Source organism: Apium graveolens, chromosome 3, assembly GCF_009905375.1.
Source record: "Apium graveolens cultivar Ventura chromosome 3, ASM990537v1, whole genome shotgun sequence".
NCBI classification, from domain to species: Eukaryota; Viridiplantae; Streptophyta; class Magnoliopsida; order Apiales; family Apiaceae; genus Apium; species Apium graveolens.
Window position 1 is genome coordinate 151,467,532 of NC_133649.1, and position 18,525 is coordinate 151,486,056.

Genomic DNA, 18,525 nt, shown 5'->3' on the forward strand with positions numbered 1-18,525 from the left:
AACAATATGCATTCCTCTTATTTGTTTTCAATATAAACTCTGATGGGGAATTTATTTACATTTTCCCAATATTCAGCAACACAATATAATAACTAGAAAAACAAATCTTGAAATAAATTTGAATGAAATACTATCTGAAAAGTAACAGTACAGACATACCTGCGTTTAGTCAAATATTTGATGAGGTAATCCCTATATTTGGTGAAGTGGAACTCACGTAGATCAATAACATCTCCTTGAGTGATCTTCTGGAATTTAATGTTCAGTTTCATCAACTCCTTCCAACTTTTAGTAGTATTAGTTGTTATCATCCTGATATTGTAGTTGATCCAAATTTTGCTTCCCCCTCCATATTGCACTTGCTTTCATGGAATTGTGCCAATTTATACGCCAGATAAGTAGTAAACCATCACGTTATCTCATTTCTAACCAACAATCTAGTCCAAGCAAGAAATATCTTTGTAGACTCTAGAAAAATTATATAACATGTTATTAGTACATTATTGGGTATAATGTCCTGATATGACACGACATAGAATTATTTGATCACTGTGGTGACTCAATCAATTAATTATATCTTGTTCATCGGTCTTTTTTAGTTCTCGTTTCTTGTATTCAACATCTTGTAAATTTTTCTTTACTAAAACTCTCCGCTAAAAATTTATTTCAAGCATATCCAACATATTCCATTTGTAGAACATGATTTCTTGAAAATAAGCTATTAATAAATTATAACTCTACTTTCGGATAGATCCCCACAAGAATAATATAAAAATAGTGTCCGTAAAGAAAAAGACAATTGCTTTTCCATTTAAAAATTATCCAACAATAAGAAGTAACATCTATTCATTAAAACAATAATTATGAGTTGTAATATTTTGATTTTTATGAAATATAGAAATGTATCAACATCAATCATACTTGCATAACTACAGTAAAAATTTCTACCAACATCATTCATGTGTAGCTGAAGAACTTTTTTCCATATAGACTCTACAGTGTAGTCTACAACTTACATATTAATGTTCCAAACTCTATATCCGTCACCTATTCTGTTCCTGCAACAAGGCTGCCTCAAATTTTTGTGGAAAGTGTAAATCTGCCCCTTGTTCAAATAGTAGTTTCAATAGCCCCGCATAAAACTATTTGTTATGCCCAAAATTTGGTACGAGCAATATTCGGGTCAAAAATCGGGTCAATTGGACAAAATTGGGATAAAATTATGAAGATCACCTTAAATTAGGGCTTGCCCCCTTTCTGATAAAGAAAGGGCGCGCCCTCCAGGGGAGGAGATCAGGCGCACCCTAACTTATATAGATATTAGGGCGCACCCTGTTATTTTGCTAGCAGCAGATGGATTTTTAGGCAGATTCTTTGGACGCTTCATGAGGGTAGGAAGACGATGGATGATTATTACTAACATATTTTCTGCAGGTACTCTATTGAAGAACTCCTTCCTTTAATGCAACCACAGGAAGGCGGTGTCCATGGTCAGACACCTCCAGGGGTATGCCTGGACGGAAGGCCTCCTCCTGTAGTCAATGAGTTTCTTCATTGGGGATGTGAGGTAAACTCTGGTGTGTGCTTTGGAAACTCTATCTCTATAGTCAACGGGTGTCCTCGTTGGGAGACTTTGGAGTATCCAGCACTTTGCACCCAAAAGCTTGGGATCACTTGTCCTGCAATCTGGTAAGGGATCCTTATCCGGGGGACAAGGATGCGTCTAACATTTGGGGTGAGCCACGTCTATACCTGCGTCTACGGATTAGAGAAAAAACCGGTAGCGGAAGGTTATCCTTGGCCAGGGAGATGCCTTATCCGTAAAGTCTCGAAGCCGCGGATGAGCCTTGGGACTTTGTGGTTGGGACTCATCGGCGGACATTCCTAAAACTAGTAAAAGATGGTTTGCAGTAGGTTTCCTACTGGGCATCGGGGTAAGAAATCTAAGCCCATTAGGTTTTTTGTTCCCCAAGAATTATATTGGCTTGATTCTCTATAAATAGGGATACATAGGCAAATTATAAGGGGTCGAAAGTGAGAGCCATAAGGAGCCACCACCAACCCTAAGCAATCTCATCCCCCAATTCATCACAACTACCATACTCCGCTCACTTTTCAGGCGAATAACCACCATCGTAGATCTTGATTCCAGCGACGAACCTCAAACTTTGTTAATACCAAATTCCTCCGTCAACAAATTGGCGCTAGAAGGAGGGGTGCTGATCAAGATTATAATCTCAAGAGGAAGAGATTTCGCATCATGATGAAGGTTCTTTAACACAAAATTGAAGGATATCCACGGAGGAGGTTGCAAACAACAGCCATAAAGGAGATCCGTGAATAACTATTTTCGTCCAGGGGGTTGAATGAGATTTGAATGTAGTATCCGCGACCACGAGGGAGATCCATGGATGATGATTTCCAGGCATGGGGGTTGAAGTTTACAACCATGGTCATAAACGAGCGAATTTGGATACAAAATTCGGATTTGGTGGGTTAAGCGATTTGCTTACACTGTTTGGGCCTTATCTCGAGTCCCGTAAGTCAGATTTGGACGATCTTATAGCTCACGTGAAGCTTATTTAATTCTCTTTAATTCAGAGATGATATGGTTACTAGAATCCAAGTTGAGCAGCCCGGAAATAGAGGAAAACAGTAGTTGTGAATTTTTATCAAAAAATCCTATTTGGTTTAGAAGATTGCAAGAAACCTATTTGGTTTAGAAGATTGGGAGAAACCCATTTGGTATAGAATATTGTAGAATCCTATTCTAATTGAAAGATTGAAGAATCCTATTCGAAATAGAAGATTGGAGAATCCTATTCTAATTAGAAGATTGAATAATCCTATTCCAACAAGAAGACTGAGGAATCCTATTTGATTTAGAAGATTTGAGAACACTATTCAGTTCAGAGCACTTAACCAAAGGCAAATCCAAGGAAGATTAAGAAGAGAATATTCTAAGAAGAAGGCATTATTACCATGAGCTAATTATCGCCTTAAAGACGATCCCTCAAGGTAACACTCAACTAGTTTCGTTGTATTTTCCGTTACTTGTTTCTGGGAATTGTACAGGAAGAAGATCGTGAAAGAGACTTGGCACGGAGGAGATCCCCACAAACTCTTAGGACGCGCTTTGATTAAGAAATTTGGGGCCTAGACAACTTCCAACAAATTCCACGAGAATTCACCGACTAGATACATCCGTCTCTCTAGGACGCGTCCTCCAGATAACATTTCAAGTTCCATATTAATTATGTTTCTTGCAGGTAGGAAATATTATCTGGAAAAAATTTCATGAGTTACCAAGCGCTGCGTCACAATCTATTAAGGCGCGCCCTCTGCATGTGAAACATTTAGTGGAGAATTGCCCTCCCAGGGCGCCCCCTCAGAAGAGAAAGCCTATGAAAGTTTTCAATGAATATGTCTTGATGAGAAGATGTGTTATACTCAGTACTTGATGAATGGCTCGATTGGAATCAATTCTTTGCCTCTCAAGATACAAAATTTCCTCAGGGCGCGCCCAAAAAAAAGATATTGATGGTGAGGTGAACTTCACTGACTACAAGGAGAATCTTAATATTGGAACTTCAGAAGAAAAGAATCTATTAGAGTGGAGGTACCATGAATCCTAGGATGCGCCCCTTGACTGTCAAGGTGAGGCCCCAGGACATGAATGAACTCCTCCATTAAAGGATGTAATGTTATATCCTCAGCATGTAATGACTCGTATATTTTCATTATTATTACTATATTTAAATGCATAATTATGGAATTATTAAATAAATAAAATATGAGTATAGCTTTTATCAGCTATGTGTTGTTTTATTATTATCTATGTGTGAATGGTAGTGTACCGGGTTGTTTGCGTAATTAATTATTGAGTTGTATTGAATTGTTTTCACTTTTAAAAGTGAATTTAATGCTAATTTATTTGCATAAATATTTGGATTGTCCCTAAAATTATTTTTATGATTTAATAATTTCAAAAATTATTTTTGGGATTTTATAAAATTTATAAATCAATATTTCATCAATTATATAGCCATGTATCATTTTCTGATTGCATTTATTTGTAAAATACGTATTTAATTCCAAAATTCTTCAAAAATTATGAAACTCATAGTTATTTAAGTTTAAAATATTCCGAGAATTTTAAAATTATTTTGAAAATTTTTGGGATTAATTTCACCCGCGCGTTGATTCGTTTAATTGTTAAAAGCGGGTATAAATTGCATTTCAGAAATTATTTTAAAATTACGAAATTTATGTTTTTATAAACTTCGGGATATTTATAATATCTTAAGACTATTTTCGTGATTTTCTGAAATTGTTTTAAGTGCAACCCGGTTCGTTAATTGTGGATTGCGTGTACGAATCGCGTTTTAAAAATAATATATAAATTATAAAAATTTGGTTTATTAGTTTCGGGATTTTTAGAAATATTTTAAAACTAATTCAATAATTTTCGGGTTAATTTTTACCCGTAGGTTTGTTCGCTATTTTGCAAAATACGAAATATTTGGGGCTTACAGTCGAGTTGGGGACACGTGTCATGATTTGGTAACACTGCAGATACGTGGCAGTCTTTGGGTTAAGCAGCAAGAATGATCAATTAAATTAAAAATTAAAATCACAGGAACACAACTTTGGTTCCCTGCTCCTCACTTTGATTACTCTCAATCCCTTTCCTTCTTCCACTCGATTACTTCTGCATTTCTCTCCCCCTCTACTCTCTCTTTATCTCCCGCGCATATCTCTTTCCGTTTAGTTTTTTTTTCCGGTTTCCCTGTAACGGTCGCCGCCGCTTTTTCCGGTAACTGCCGCCTGCTTCTTGGTGGGTTCGATTTCTGCATATCTATATTTATATATATATGTGCGTGTAGTTATCAGATTATTGTGGGAATTGCAGTGATGCTAGGTGTTGCTTCTGTGCCTTTTTCCGATTGCTGTTCCATTCCTTTTCCGGCCGCCGCGTGTATGCGCGTGCGGTGGTAGTGGGTTCAAAATTTCTGATTTTCAATTATTGTTGATGAATATTTCTCGAAATTCGTAAAATTTTATTGCTATTAATCGGTGGAATCCGCGTAGGAAACTCGAAACTAATCAGATACCCGCGAATTCTACCGCCGACGGTGGACTGTGATGAATTAATTCTAAGTCCTATAATTATAAAATAATATTTAATATTTAATTCGTACAATTATTTTCGGAATGTAAATAGTCGGATATAATTGCTAAGGTCCAAATTGAAATTGAGAATTCACGTAGTCGGGTGGTAATTGATTAATTGTGATTGTGGATTTGTGAATTGTGATTGCTGGTTGTTGTTGTTGAATTGACGTCGATTGTATTCGACGGGTAGTCCAATAAACAAAGGAGACGCTGCCCGATTTCTGGGAAATTGACCTGCGGAAATACGGGAACGTATCCGATGATTATCGAGACGTCGAGTGGCTATATGAATATATATGTATTTTATACGAAATTTGATTCTACGATGTGATAAAATATTTTGGTTAAAACCAATAACCCTAGTTTCGCAAAGTGACAAGTATATGTATTTTCTGGAAACAAATCGATTTTCGAGAATGTGAACCTTAATTGTTGCATGTGTTATTATAATATGTATAATTATGAGTGGGATTTGGGTATCGTTGGGAAGAATTGGTATTGGGGATATGTCAAGCATACATAGACGTCTAACATAAAGTATTTCGACTCTGTAGGTTCTAGTCGGGAAACCAAAAGTGAATGTTGGCCTCAGGATAACCTAGTGGACAGTCGACAAGCTCAGTAGGGTTTCCACCGAAGAACCTGAGTGTTGAAGTCGAATCCAAGATGATCTAGTGGTTAGACGTTAAAGCCTGAGCATCCGAGTCGGCTCAGAGTCGATCAATAATAGTTATAAAGCTCTGCAAGGCAAGTACCCTTGACCATTCTTTTATGGTTCGGTACGTATGAATAGCTAAATATTTTATTCGTGTAATGGAACAGAAACGTTTTAAGTTACGTATCCCCTGTAGTTATAAATCATTGCTTTAACTCTGTTCTGGGGAAAAGTAACTTCGAAAGGTACCTATCTCGAATGAAATGATTTACGAACTGGATTTTATATGTGTGCTGGTAAAATGAATGATTTTGAAAATGAGATAGGTACAAGTGTTTTGAAAACTGGATAAAACGATCAGATATGGGATACATAGGGGCCAGAGTAGGCCTATTGAGGTGGCATAAGAGGCTAATTCAGTTGCGCACACTATATAACCGAATAGTCCAGCAGGTCAGAGACCTAGCTAGTCTCTGAGTTCCGGAACAGGTAAATGGGATGGCAGTTAGAGCCGTCTGGTGTTGATAGCCTGATCAGCTGTCTTTACATATCCGTACGTATCTGATTTGGCTTTGTAATTCTCGTAACGGAACAAGTGGTTTATACAGTGGATTTGGAAATGAAAATGGCATGCTAGAATAAAACTCTGGTATTTGTACACAGCACACTACTACGTCTGTTTTGTTGAAGGCATGCTAGTTTTGAATATCCAGTTTATGAATGTTTACTTGTTTTCTACCGAGTTATGAATTATGTTCCTATAACTGCTTTACTTTAAATCATTTTACTTGTTATTCATATAGTGGTACTGCTGAGCAATTGATTGCTCACCCTTGCAGAATATTTATATATGTATTGCAGATGCCTAAGAGATTCTTCCATGACAGTCAGGGCAGAATTCCAGTTCCCTCTATGACAGGCTCCTCTGAGGTAGTTGTGTTGGACCAAAGATGGTCTTTGAGTTGCTGTGTTAAGATAGTATTGTCAGGATTGTCTTTAGTAAGTTGGTTTCGTGATGATTGTAACCTAAGTCATACTTAAACCTGGAAAAGATCTTGGTAAAAGGGGTTGTGTTAAATAATAATGTTAAGTTGGACTATATTATGTTGTTATTATTGTTATTAATGACGTCAACTCCTGATCCCGGGGTTGAGGCCGTCACAGTTGGTATCAGAGCTATAGGTTTGAGTCCCTGATTTAGGTTAAGAGTAGAGTCAAAAGAGTACATGAAGGTTCATAGATAGATGTGAGTCAGTAACTCAATCAGAGGAGCGAGTCTATGAGTTGAGTCAAGGGTTTCGAGGGCGTAACCCTGACGTCTATGGGGAATTGATTGGAACTGCCCAGTTTAGAGTACGTCTCCTTCGCATAGATATTGTTGGTAAAATTTGATAGAGATTTCTAGTTTTCCTCTCGAGAATGCGAGTCTGATTGAGATAATTCAGTTTTTGAGCGGACCTTTGGTGTGTCAGCTATATGAACACCCATATTATCCCTAAATATCACATTTTCTATGTCAATAAATGTTATTGGACCGATTGTGCGACCTTGGTGAGTTCAGATAGTATGATAATAGTCTGTGGATGCTATGACGACCAAGTTTTATAGAGAATGTGGATCAGAAAGGGAGGTGGTATCTTTGAACCCATATACTTCTTTCTTGAAATGTATTTTGTTTCCAGCGTCATTGTTTCTTATCCTATAAGTTGCTTACTTTTTTTCTGTGAGAAAGTTGAGAACTCGGAGTAAGCCACTTAGGGTTCTGTTGGCTCAATTATAAATCAGATTTTCTTCCTCCATATTTGTAAATCTCTATTTAAATATTGTTTCTTTTCTCAGAGATTCTATCGGTTGATTGGGGAAAACAATGCATACAAATTGACTATTTGTCTGTGTGACAAAAAGGTCTGGTGGGACGCCACCGAAGTATGTGTTGTGAGCTATGCGGTACTAAGACTGGCCATCTTATGTACTTGTATGGTTGCTCTCAGTTATACCTATGTCTTCTTCTCTTGTCCTCCCTGTATCATTATTTCCTTGACCTTGAAATATCATTTGAAGTTCCAAGGCAATGAGTTGTCAGTAGCTTTTATAATTAGACAGTCCTGGTTATTGAAAGTAAGCAAGAGTTGATTGTCTAGAGGAATAGAAGTTTTATATCGGGTTGCTATCTCAGAAATGAAAAATAGTAGAGAGGATTCATGATTCGATACTGAAGGTTGCAGCTTTAGAAAAGTTAACTCCGTGGAAGATGGGTCAATTTTAAGAGATAAGAAGTCGCCTTGGGGAAGGATGGTTGATTGAAACTCAGGCTAGTGCGTTAGCCAGGTCTGTAATTCTTAAGATTAACTTAACTTATCAGTTTTACCCTTTTTGGGTGGTGCCTAGTATATCCGTCTAGCTTTGTGGTATATGAAATTTGTTAATGTTGCATTTTTAATGGTGATGGAAGGTTGCTCGGTTGTTGTTGTATTGAGAGGGCATACTATAATGTTTAGTACCTTTATATTCCAGTTTTCTGCGCTGTTGTTAATTCTGCTACTGTTACCGTTGCTATTGTGGCTATTGTTGCTAATCTAGATATCTTTTATAAATGGATCCTAAGAATAAAGACATGGGTATATTGATTGGGCAACATTTTCCTGACACAGGTGCACCGTTTGAACGGTGACATTTTTGTTATACAATCTCTTTATGTTTTTAAATAAATTCCCTGTTATATTTCAGGAAAATGCCACCCAAGAAAGTTACCCCATCTAAAGAAAATAGTAGTAGTTTGGCGGAGGGTCCAATTATAAATGAAGTTCTAGAGTTATTGCGCCAGCAACAGCAACAACAGTTGCAGTTAATCAAACAGATTCAGCAACAACAACATCAACAAGAAGAGCTAAACCAAACTACCAGATTTAAATCTTTTCAGTCTGTTAAGCCCCCAGAGTTCAAGGGCGAAGTGGATCCTGTTGTTGCCAGAAATTGGCTGAAGGAAATGGAAAAGGCATTTATCCTTACACAAGTAAGTGACGATCTTAAAACCAATTATGCGAGTTACTTTCTTAAGAATGAAGCAAATTATTGGTGGGAATCCACTCGAGCGTTGGAAAGAGACGGCCCTGTTTCTTGGACAAGATTTACAGAATTATTCTTGGAGAAGTATTTTCCCGATGGGTTAAGGAATCAGTTGGAAGTCGAGTTTCTAGAACTGAAACAAGGTGAAAGAAGTGTGTTGGAGTATGAGGTCAAGTTTATAGAATTGGCCCGATTAGTTCCTGAGTATGTAAGTACGGAGATTCAGAAAGTAAGGAGGTTCCAACAAGGGTTGAAGCCTGAAATTCGCAGAGAAGTTGTGGCATTGCAACTCAAGACATACTCCTCTATGGTTCAGGCCTCCCTGGTAATAGAAGGTGACCAGAAGTGGCTGTTAAGGAAGAGAATGATAAGAAAAGGAAGTCTGGTGGTACTATGGACAAGGCAGATCAAGAAGAATCTAGCCAAGGATTGCAGAATCAGTTTGGCCGAAGCAGGAGTAAGAGATTCCGGAGACAGAGTTTCTCTGAGGCTAGGTCTAGTGCTACTTCAGTTACTTCCACTCCAACCCAGTCAGTCAAGTCAACAGTGGATTGCAAGTCCTGTGACAGGAGACATAGTGGTTCGTGCAAAAAGAGTGTGTAATGTTTCAAGTGTGGACATAAGGGCCATTATGCATCAAAATCCAACCCATAAAATCCAGGAGTTACGTGTTACAATTATGGAAAGGTTGAACATATTGCAAGGAATTGTAGAACGGTTACTCATGGTACTACATTCCAAAGGCCAATATCCAGTACAGCTAGAGGCAGAACTTTTTAAAGGACCAAGAGATCGAGCGTTTAGAATTTAGACGTAGTTGTAGCGGATCTGACCCCCTCCGAGCTAGAAGAGTTGAGGTGATCTTAGGATCGGGTTGGTTGTCCTGTAGTAAGGCAAGGAGTGGTTTTTAGAAGAAGCGAAGTGTAAAGTGTATAAAAGCCAATAGTAAGGTAAGTTCCTAGGTGCGGAAGCAATATAAGAAGTTCTTCCAATCATACGAGAAAGGAGTAATAAGCTAAGGATAAGGTAGATCCACCATGTGTAAAGATACGAAGAAGAGAATACTTAAGCCGGAAGAAGTTTGGGTAAAAAATAAATGTCTGGAATCTTTCTGAGGCCAGTGGAACGAAATAATTAGTTTGATAATTATAAAAAGTTATTAGAAAGGGAAGTGAGCATACTAAATATAGTCCCTTGGGCCGCACCAGTGATGTTGTTGGAGAAGGATGATGAAATTATGAGATTGTGTACTGATTATCGGGAGTTTAACCAAAACGACGAATAAAAATAGGTAACTCCTATTAAGAATAAATTACTTATGTGACTAATTCAAGGAGTGTGTTATTTCTCGGTGATTGACTTAAGATCCAGCCTGAGGACATATCAAAGATTGCGATTAGAATGAGTTATGAGCATTGCAATTTCTAGTGATATTATGTGGAGTAACAAGTGTATCAGTTGTCTATAAAAAATTAAGAAACATGGTGTATAAGGAGTACTTGGATAAGCAAATTTTATTTATTGATAACATCTTCAGCTAATCAAAATTAAGGAAGTCTGTGTAGAACGCCCGAGAATTTTCCTACGAGAATTAGAAAGGAAGCAACTATATGTTAAGTTTTCAAGTATGGATTTTGACTGAGATTAATAAACAATTTTGATTATCTATTAATGACCATTTAAGAAAAGCCGGTGTAGTAATAGATGCCCTGGGAAAAGGAAAGGATTGAATGTGATTAAGATCACTGAGGAGTTAATAAAAGAATTGGAAAGGGTGGAATGCGAAGTTCAAATACCTGAAGGTGAGAAGAAGTGAGGATATGAGGTTACTTTCCAGCCTTAATTGATGGAAATGAGTAAGAAGTGTTCGATAATATAAGATACCTAAAGTGAGTACCATCCATCATCCGTAGGAGAAGGGCCAAAGAGAGAAGACGATTTAGACAATATAAGATATGTGGAGAGTATATATTTTGGATCTAAAAGGAAACTGAGGTAATCATCTACCATTGATTGAGTTTTTCTATGTTAATAGTTATCATGCTAGTAGGGGAATGCTACTTTACGAAGCCCTGTGTGGACATAAGTGTGGGTTCCCCTCTATTACGAGAAGTGGGAGTAGAGATGTTGTTAGATCCTGAAATAATTCAGTACACCAAGGACGTAGTGATGTTGATTTGGAAAAGAGTTGAAGCAGCCCGAAATAGATAAAGAAAGAAGCCGGATGTGCATCAAAAGAGTGTGGATATAAAAATAGGATCATTAGTGTTGGCAAAAGTTCACCTTGAAAGAGATTGACTAGGTTTGAATAAAGAGGACAAGTTGAGTCTTAAATATAGTGAACCGTTTGAGGTATTGACAAATACAGGTAAAGTTGCCCATGAGTTTTTGCCGCCACAATTGCAACATATATATTTCATGTATTTCACGTGTCAATGTTAAGGCGATATGTATCTGATTCAAACCAGGTCGTTAATTAGGAGCCAATGGGTTCTTATCCAAATATATTCTGCATGGAATGATCGATCCACATCATAGATCATTAAGAGCGAGTCCTTAGGAATGAGTTTATACCCATAATGAGTATGCTTCGAATAAATCTTCGAGTAGAAGAGTCTACCTGGAAGTTAGAGTCAGACATGCTTGACAATTATCCTCACTTGTTTAGTTGGATCAGATGTTGAGGACATAATCTTTTTAAGGGGGAAGGATGTAACGACTCGTATAGTTTCATTATTATTACTATATTTAAATACATAATTATGGAATTATTAAATAAATAAAATATGGGTATAGCTTTTATCAGCTATGTGTTGTTTTATTATTATCTATGTGTGAATGGTAGTGTACCTGGTTGTTTGCGTAATTTATTATTGAGTTGTATTGAATTGTTTTCACTTTTAAAAGTGAATTTAATGCAAATTTATTTGCATAAATATTTGGATTGTCCCTAAAATTATTTTTATAATTTTATAATTTCAATAATTATTTTTGGGATTTTATAAAATTTATAAATCAATATTTCATCAATTATTTAGCCATGTATCATTTTCTGATTGCATTTATTTGTAAAATCTGTATTTAATTCTAGAATTCTTCAAAAAATATGAAACTCATAGTTACTTAAGTTTGGAATATTTTGAGAATTTTAAAATTATTTTGGGAATTTTTGGGATTAATTTCACCCGGGCGTTGATTCGTTTAATTGTTAAAAGCGGGTATAAATTACATTTCAGAAATTATTTTAAAATTATGAAATTCATGTTTTCATAAACTTCTGGATATTTATAACATTTTAAGACTGTTTTTGTGATTTTCTGAAATTGTTTTAAGTGCAACCCGGTTTGTTAGTTGTGGATTGCGGGTACGAGTCGCGTTTTAAAAATAATATATAAATTATGAAAATTTGGTTTTATTAGTTTCGGGATTTTTAGAAATATTTTAAAACTAATTCAGTAATTTTTGTACTTATTTTTACCTGTAGGTTTGTTCATTATTTTGCAAAATACGAAATATTTGGGGCTTACAGTCGAGTTGGGGACACGTGTCGTGATTTGGTAACACTGCAGATTCGTGGCAATCTTTGGGTTAAGCAGCAGGAATGAACAATTAAATTAAAAATTAAAATAACAGGAACACAACTTTGGTTCCCTGTTCCTCACTTTGATTACTCTCAATCCCTTTCCTTCTTCCACTCGATTACTTCTGCGTTTCTCTCCCCCTCTACTCTCTCTTTATCTCCCGCGCATATCTCTTTTCGTTTAGTTTTTTTCCGGTTTCTCTGCAGTGGCTGCCGCCCCTTTTTCCGGTAACTGCCACCTGCTTCTAGGTGGGTTCAATTTCTGCATATCTATATATATATATATATATATATATATATATGCGTGTAGTTATCAGATTAGTGTGGGAATTGCAGTGATGCTAGGTGTTGCTTCTGTGCCTTTTTCCGATTGCTGTTCCATTCCTTTTCCGGCCGCCGCGTGTATGCGCGTGCGGTGGTAGTGGGTTCCAAATTTCTGATTTTCTATTATTGTTGATGAATATTTCTCAAAATTCGTAAAATTTTATTGCTATTAATCGGTAAAATCCGCGTAGGGAACCCGAAACTAATCGGATACCCGCGAATTTTACCGCCGTCGGCGATGAGCCTCGGCGAGCTGACGGTGGACTGTGATGAATTAATTCTGAGTTCTATAATTGTAAAATAATATTTAATATTTAATTCGTACAATTATTTTCGGAATATAAATAGTCGGATATAATTGCTAAGGTCCAAATTGAAATTGAGAATTCACGTAGTCGGGTGGTAATTGATTAATTGTGATTGTGATTGTTGGTTGTTGTTGTTGAATTGACGTCGATTGTATTCGATGGGTAGTCCGATGAACAAAGGAGACGCTGCCCGATTTCCGGGAAATTGACCTGCGGAAATACGGGAACGTATCCGATGATTATCGAGACGTCGAGTGGCTATATAAATATATATGTATTTTATACGAAATTTGATTGTACGATGTGATACAATATTTTGGTTAAAACCAATAACCCTAGTTTCGCAAAGTGACGAGTATATGTATTTTCTGGAAACGAACCGATTTTCGAGAATGTGAACCCTAATTGTTGCGTGTGTTATTATAATATGTATAATTACGAGTGGGATTTGGGTATCGTTGGGAAACATTGGTATTGGGGATATGTCAAGCATACATAGTCGTCTAACATAGAGTATTTAGACTCTGTAGGTGCTAGTCGGGAAACCAAAAGTGGATGTTGGACTCAGGATAACTTAGTGGACAGTCGACAAGCGCAGTAGGGTTTTCACCGAAGAACCTGAGTGTTGAAGTCGAATCTAAGATGATCTAGTGGTTAGACTTTAAAGCCTGAGCATCCGAGTCGGCTCAAAGTCGATCAATAATAGTTATAAAGCTCTGCAAAGCAAGTACCCCTGACCATTCTTTTATGGTTCAGTACGTATGAATAGCTAAATATTTTATTCGCGTAATGGAACAGAAACATTTTAAGTTACGTATCCCCTGTAGTTATAAATCATTGTTTTAACCCTGTTTTGGGGAAAAGTAACTTCGAAAGGTACCTATCTCGAATAAAATAATTTGCGAACTGGATTTTATATGTGTGCTGGTAAAATGAATGATTTTGAAAATGAGATAGGTACAAGTGTTTTGAAAACTGGATAAAACAATCAGATATGGGATACATAGGGGCCAGAGTAGGCCTATTGAGGTGTCGTAAGAGGCTAATTCGGTTGCGCATACTATATAACTGAATAGTCCAGTAGGTCAGAAATCTAGTTAGTCTCTGAGTTCCGGAACAGGTAAATGAGATGGCAGTTAGAGCCTTCTGGTGTTGATAGCCTGATCAGTTGTCTTCACATATCCGTACGTATCTGATTTGGCTTTATAATTCTCGTAACGGAATAAGTTGTTTATACAGTGGATTTGGAAATGAAAATGGCATGCTAGAATTAAACTCTGGTATTTGTACACAACACACTACTACGTCTATTTTGTTGAAGGCATGCTAGTTTTGAATATCCAGTTTATGAATGTTTACTTGTTCTCTACCGAGTTATGAATTCTGTTCCTATAACTGCTTTACTTTAAATCGTTTTACTTGTTATTCATATAGTGGTACTGCTGAGCAATTGATTGCTTACCCTTGCAGAATGTTTATATATGTATTGCAGATGCCTAGGAGATTCTTCCGTGACAGTCGGGGCAGAGTTCCAGTTCCCTCTATGACAGGCTCCTCTGATATAGTTGTGTTGGACCAATAATGGTCTGTTGAGTTGCTGTGTTAAGATAGTATTGTCAGGATTGTCTTTAGTAAGTTGGTTTCGTGATGATTGTAACCTAAGTCATACTTAAACCTGGAAAAGATCTTGGTAAAAGGGGTTGTGTTATATAATAATGTTGAGTTGGACTATGTTATGTTGTTATTATTGTTATTGATGACGTCAACTCCTGACCCCGGGGTTGAGGCCGTCACACAACAGTTATAAGTAAACTCTCAAAGGCTATCTCTCTTAAGGTGCACCTACATTGAAATACCCATGTCATCTTCCTCGACATTAAAGACATGATTTATAAAGAAGAAAATAAAGTACAATGATTTTCCTAGTATGTTGAGAGTTTAGTTTCAGCGAACACACCCTCACATCCTCGATAATTTGAGTGAGTTTTCAGGGCGCGCCTTGAGCATATCTGTCTCATATGTTAAGGCTTCTTCTTTCGTTATAATTACCAAGGTCATCTGGTTATTTTTAGCAAGAAGAAATTATGGGAGTTGCCTTAGAAATGGATGAGGAAGATAAGGATACGAGGTACTTTTGACAGGGCGCACGCTCAAGGGGTAGGTCACCTCTCATTAATTCTGTGGTGTTACATATTGCCACATGGGTAAGATATATTACTTTTCCTAAAAATCAGGGAGATGCTCAAGGTCAGGAAAACACCCACGTTTAAGAAAACGCTCAACTTCAAGAAAATCTCTTTGAGAGTGAGATGCCCTTTATTGGATGCCACTTCGTGAGATGCCTTGCTAAGAGATGTTTCTGTTGGATTTTTAACACAGCGGGGGCATGGCAAAATACTTTTACACATACAAAATCCAAATAAAAGCATATAAATCGTGAATAAAAATTCAAGGGATCAAATATAACCTTTTAAAATAATTCGGAGACAACGATTAGATATCCTTAGCAGTTGCTCCTCAAGTGTGAATCACTCCACCGGTATCCACCAAGAAAACGATGTTAAGGAGGAGGAAGGAGGTGGAGAGAATTGGGTTTTCCAAACTTTTTGGGTTTTCGGGTTCGATGTGGGTTCTAATAAAATAGGGTCTATAATAGTGTATTTATAGGCAAAATTTTCAGCTGAAATTTTCCCATAAATATTATTATTATTATCCCATTTATTATTCTCATTAATAATTAAAACACCTTTTAATCATTAATCCTTTTTCTAAACACTTTAGAAATAATTCTCTCTCTTGATTTAATTTCCAAAAATTAAATCCTTTAATTAATAATATTAAGAACTTTTCTTAATTAATTTATAATCAATTAAATCTCATTTAATCAATTATTAAATTTGCCAATTAATTATTTATTTCACAAATAAATAATTATTAGCCATTATTAATTAATTCCTCCACCAATAAATCATTCTCTTTTTATGGTGTGACCCTGTAGGTTCAATATTAAGCCGGTAGTAGAAATAAATAATAATAAAACTATTTTATCATTATTTATATAAATTCTCTAATTTATTAAATATGATTAATTAATTAATCACATTTATTCTACATCGTGAGTGATGCTTCTCAACATATCGCGACTATCCGGATAATATGAATTCACTGCTTAGAATACCAAGAACCTGTCAGTGAATAGTTACCGTACAATAAACTCCTTCTACCCAACAATGTCCCGATTAAATACAAGGCATGGATCTCGTGTCAAGCCTATCTAATTCAATCACTTGCTTACCATTTACTATGCGTAGTTCTATGCAAATTAGAAACTCCTTTCTAATTTCATTCACTCTGGCCAGAGATTCCTGAACTAGCATAAGTGGATCAGCCTTGAACATTCGCTTCCTTCACTGGAAGGGGTAGATCCTTTATTGATCATACACTATCTTCGTGTACAAATTCCTATACCCAGAAGAGCCCTAATAATTGTCCCTGGATACTAAGAACTAAACCAAAGCATAGTTCAGTGTATACAAGATGACTATGATGACCTCAAGTCCAAGGATACTTGTACAACTATCACTAAGCGAACAACTGCTGACACGTGAGTGAACTCCATCAGTTGTTCAGCTAGGCGAGTCATGTTCAGTGAACTTATTCTATAATAAGCACCTACATACTAGCTATAGTGTCACCACACAAATGTCTATGAGAACAGACATCCTTCATAATGAAGCAAGCATAGTATGTACCGATCTTTGCGGATTATTAATTACCAGTTAGTAATCCTATGACCAGGAACTATTTAAGTTTAGAGTTATCATCTTTTTAGGTCTCACTATTATGATCTCATCATAATCCATAAAAAGCTTTACTCTAAACTATGGTATATCTTATTTAAACACTTAAATAGATAGAGCCCGTAATAAAAACAAAACAAGTCTTTTATTAATATCAATGAAATCAAAACAGATTACATAAAAGTTATTCCTAAATCCTAATACATGATTGGACTTAGGACATATTCCTTTCAATCTCCCACTTGTACTAAAGCCAATCACTCTGGTATCTAATACCCATCTTGTCTTCATGACGATCAAAGTGACTTTCATAAAGTAGCTTTGTGAGTGGGTCTGCTATGTTGTTATGTGTGTCAACTCTAATTCAATACAATACAAGAAATGTTACCGCGCTCCCACTAACCCTTTTGTAGATGCATGGTTCATCTGCGTTTTTGATAAAATCAAATAAAATCAAACTCTTTGATTGTCTCATCAAAACGAATGTTCCATCTTTCGAGAAGCTTGCTTTAAACCACATATGGTTTGCAGTAGCTTACACACTAGGTTTTCATTTCTCTTGGAAAAAAAACCATCTGGATAATTGCCAGATCTCATAGTCATAGTAAGCAGCAATCGCAAGCAAAATCCGAACTGATTTTAACAGGGCTACAGGTAAAAGGTTTCATCAAAGTCAATCCATTGCCTTTGTTTGAATCCTTTTGCCAAAAGCCTGGCCTTAAAGGTCTCCACCTGGCCATCTGCTCTAATCATTCTTACGTATACCGTATACATAGATTCCATTCCGGATTTCATGGCACTATGCCATTTCTCTGAGTCAACACTACTCATAGCCTTGTTATAGGTCATAGGGTCGTCATCATCAATGATCGACAACTCATTGCCATTCTCAATGACAAGGCCATAATACCTCTCAGGTTGGCGAGACACTCTCCCTGTTCTATGAATGGGCTGTTCCACAAAAGGTTGTTCAGTCAGAACAGGTGTTTCCTCTTGATCCATAGTAGTTTGTGCTTCTTGAACTTCATCAAGTTCAATTTTGCTCCCACTATTTCCTTCAAGGATAAACTCCTTTTCCAAGAAGGTAGCATGTCTGGAGACAAACACCCGATGATCGGTGTAAAAGTAATACCCTAAAGTCTCTTTAGGATATCCCACAAAACTACATTTTACGGATCGATATTCCAGCTTATCTGGGTCAACTTACTTGACATAAGCTGGACATTCCCAAATCTTAACGTGTTTAAGACTCGGTTTCCTTTCTTTCCATATCTCATACGGAGTTTGAGGAACAGATTTTGGAAGGTACCTTATTCAGTAAATATGCTGAGGTTTCCAATGCATAACCCCATAGGAATACTGGAAGATTTGCATAGCTCATCATGGACTGAACTATGTCTAACAAAGTTTGATTTCTCCTTTCAGATACCAATCTGGAGGAGTCCACTGGGAGACTATACCATTTACTTTGAGATAATCTAGAAACTCTCCGTTCAAGTATTCACCACCTCGATCTAATCGAAGAGTTATAATACTATGTTTGGTTGTTTCTCCACTTCATATTTATATTCTTTGAACTTTTCAAAGGCCCAAGACTTGTGTTTCATCAAACACATA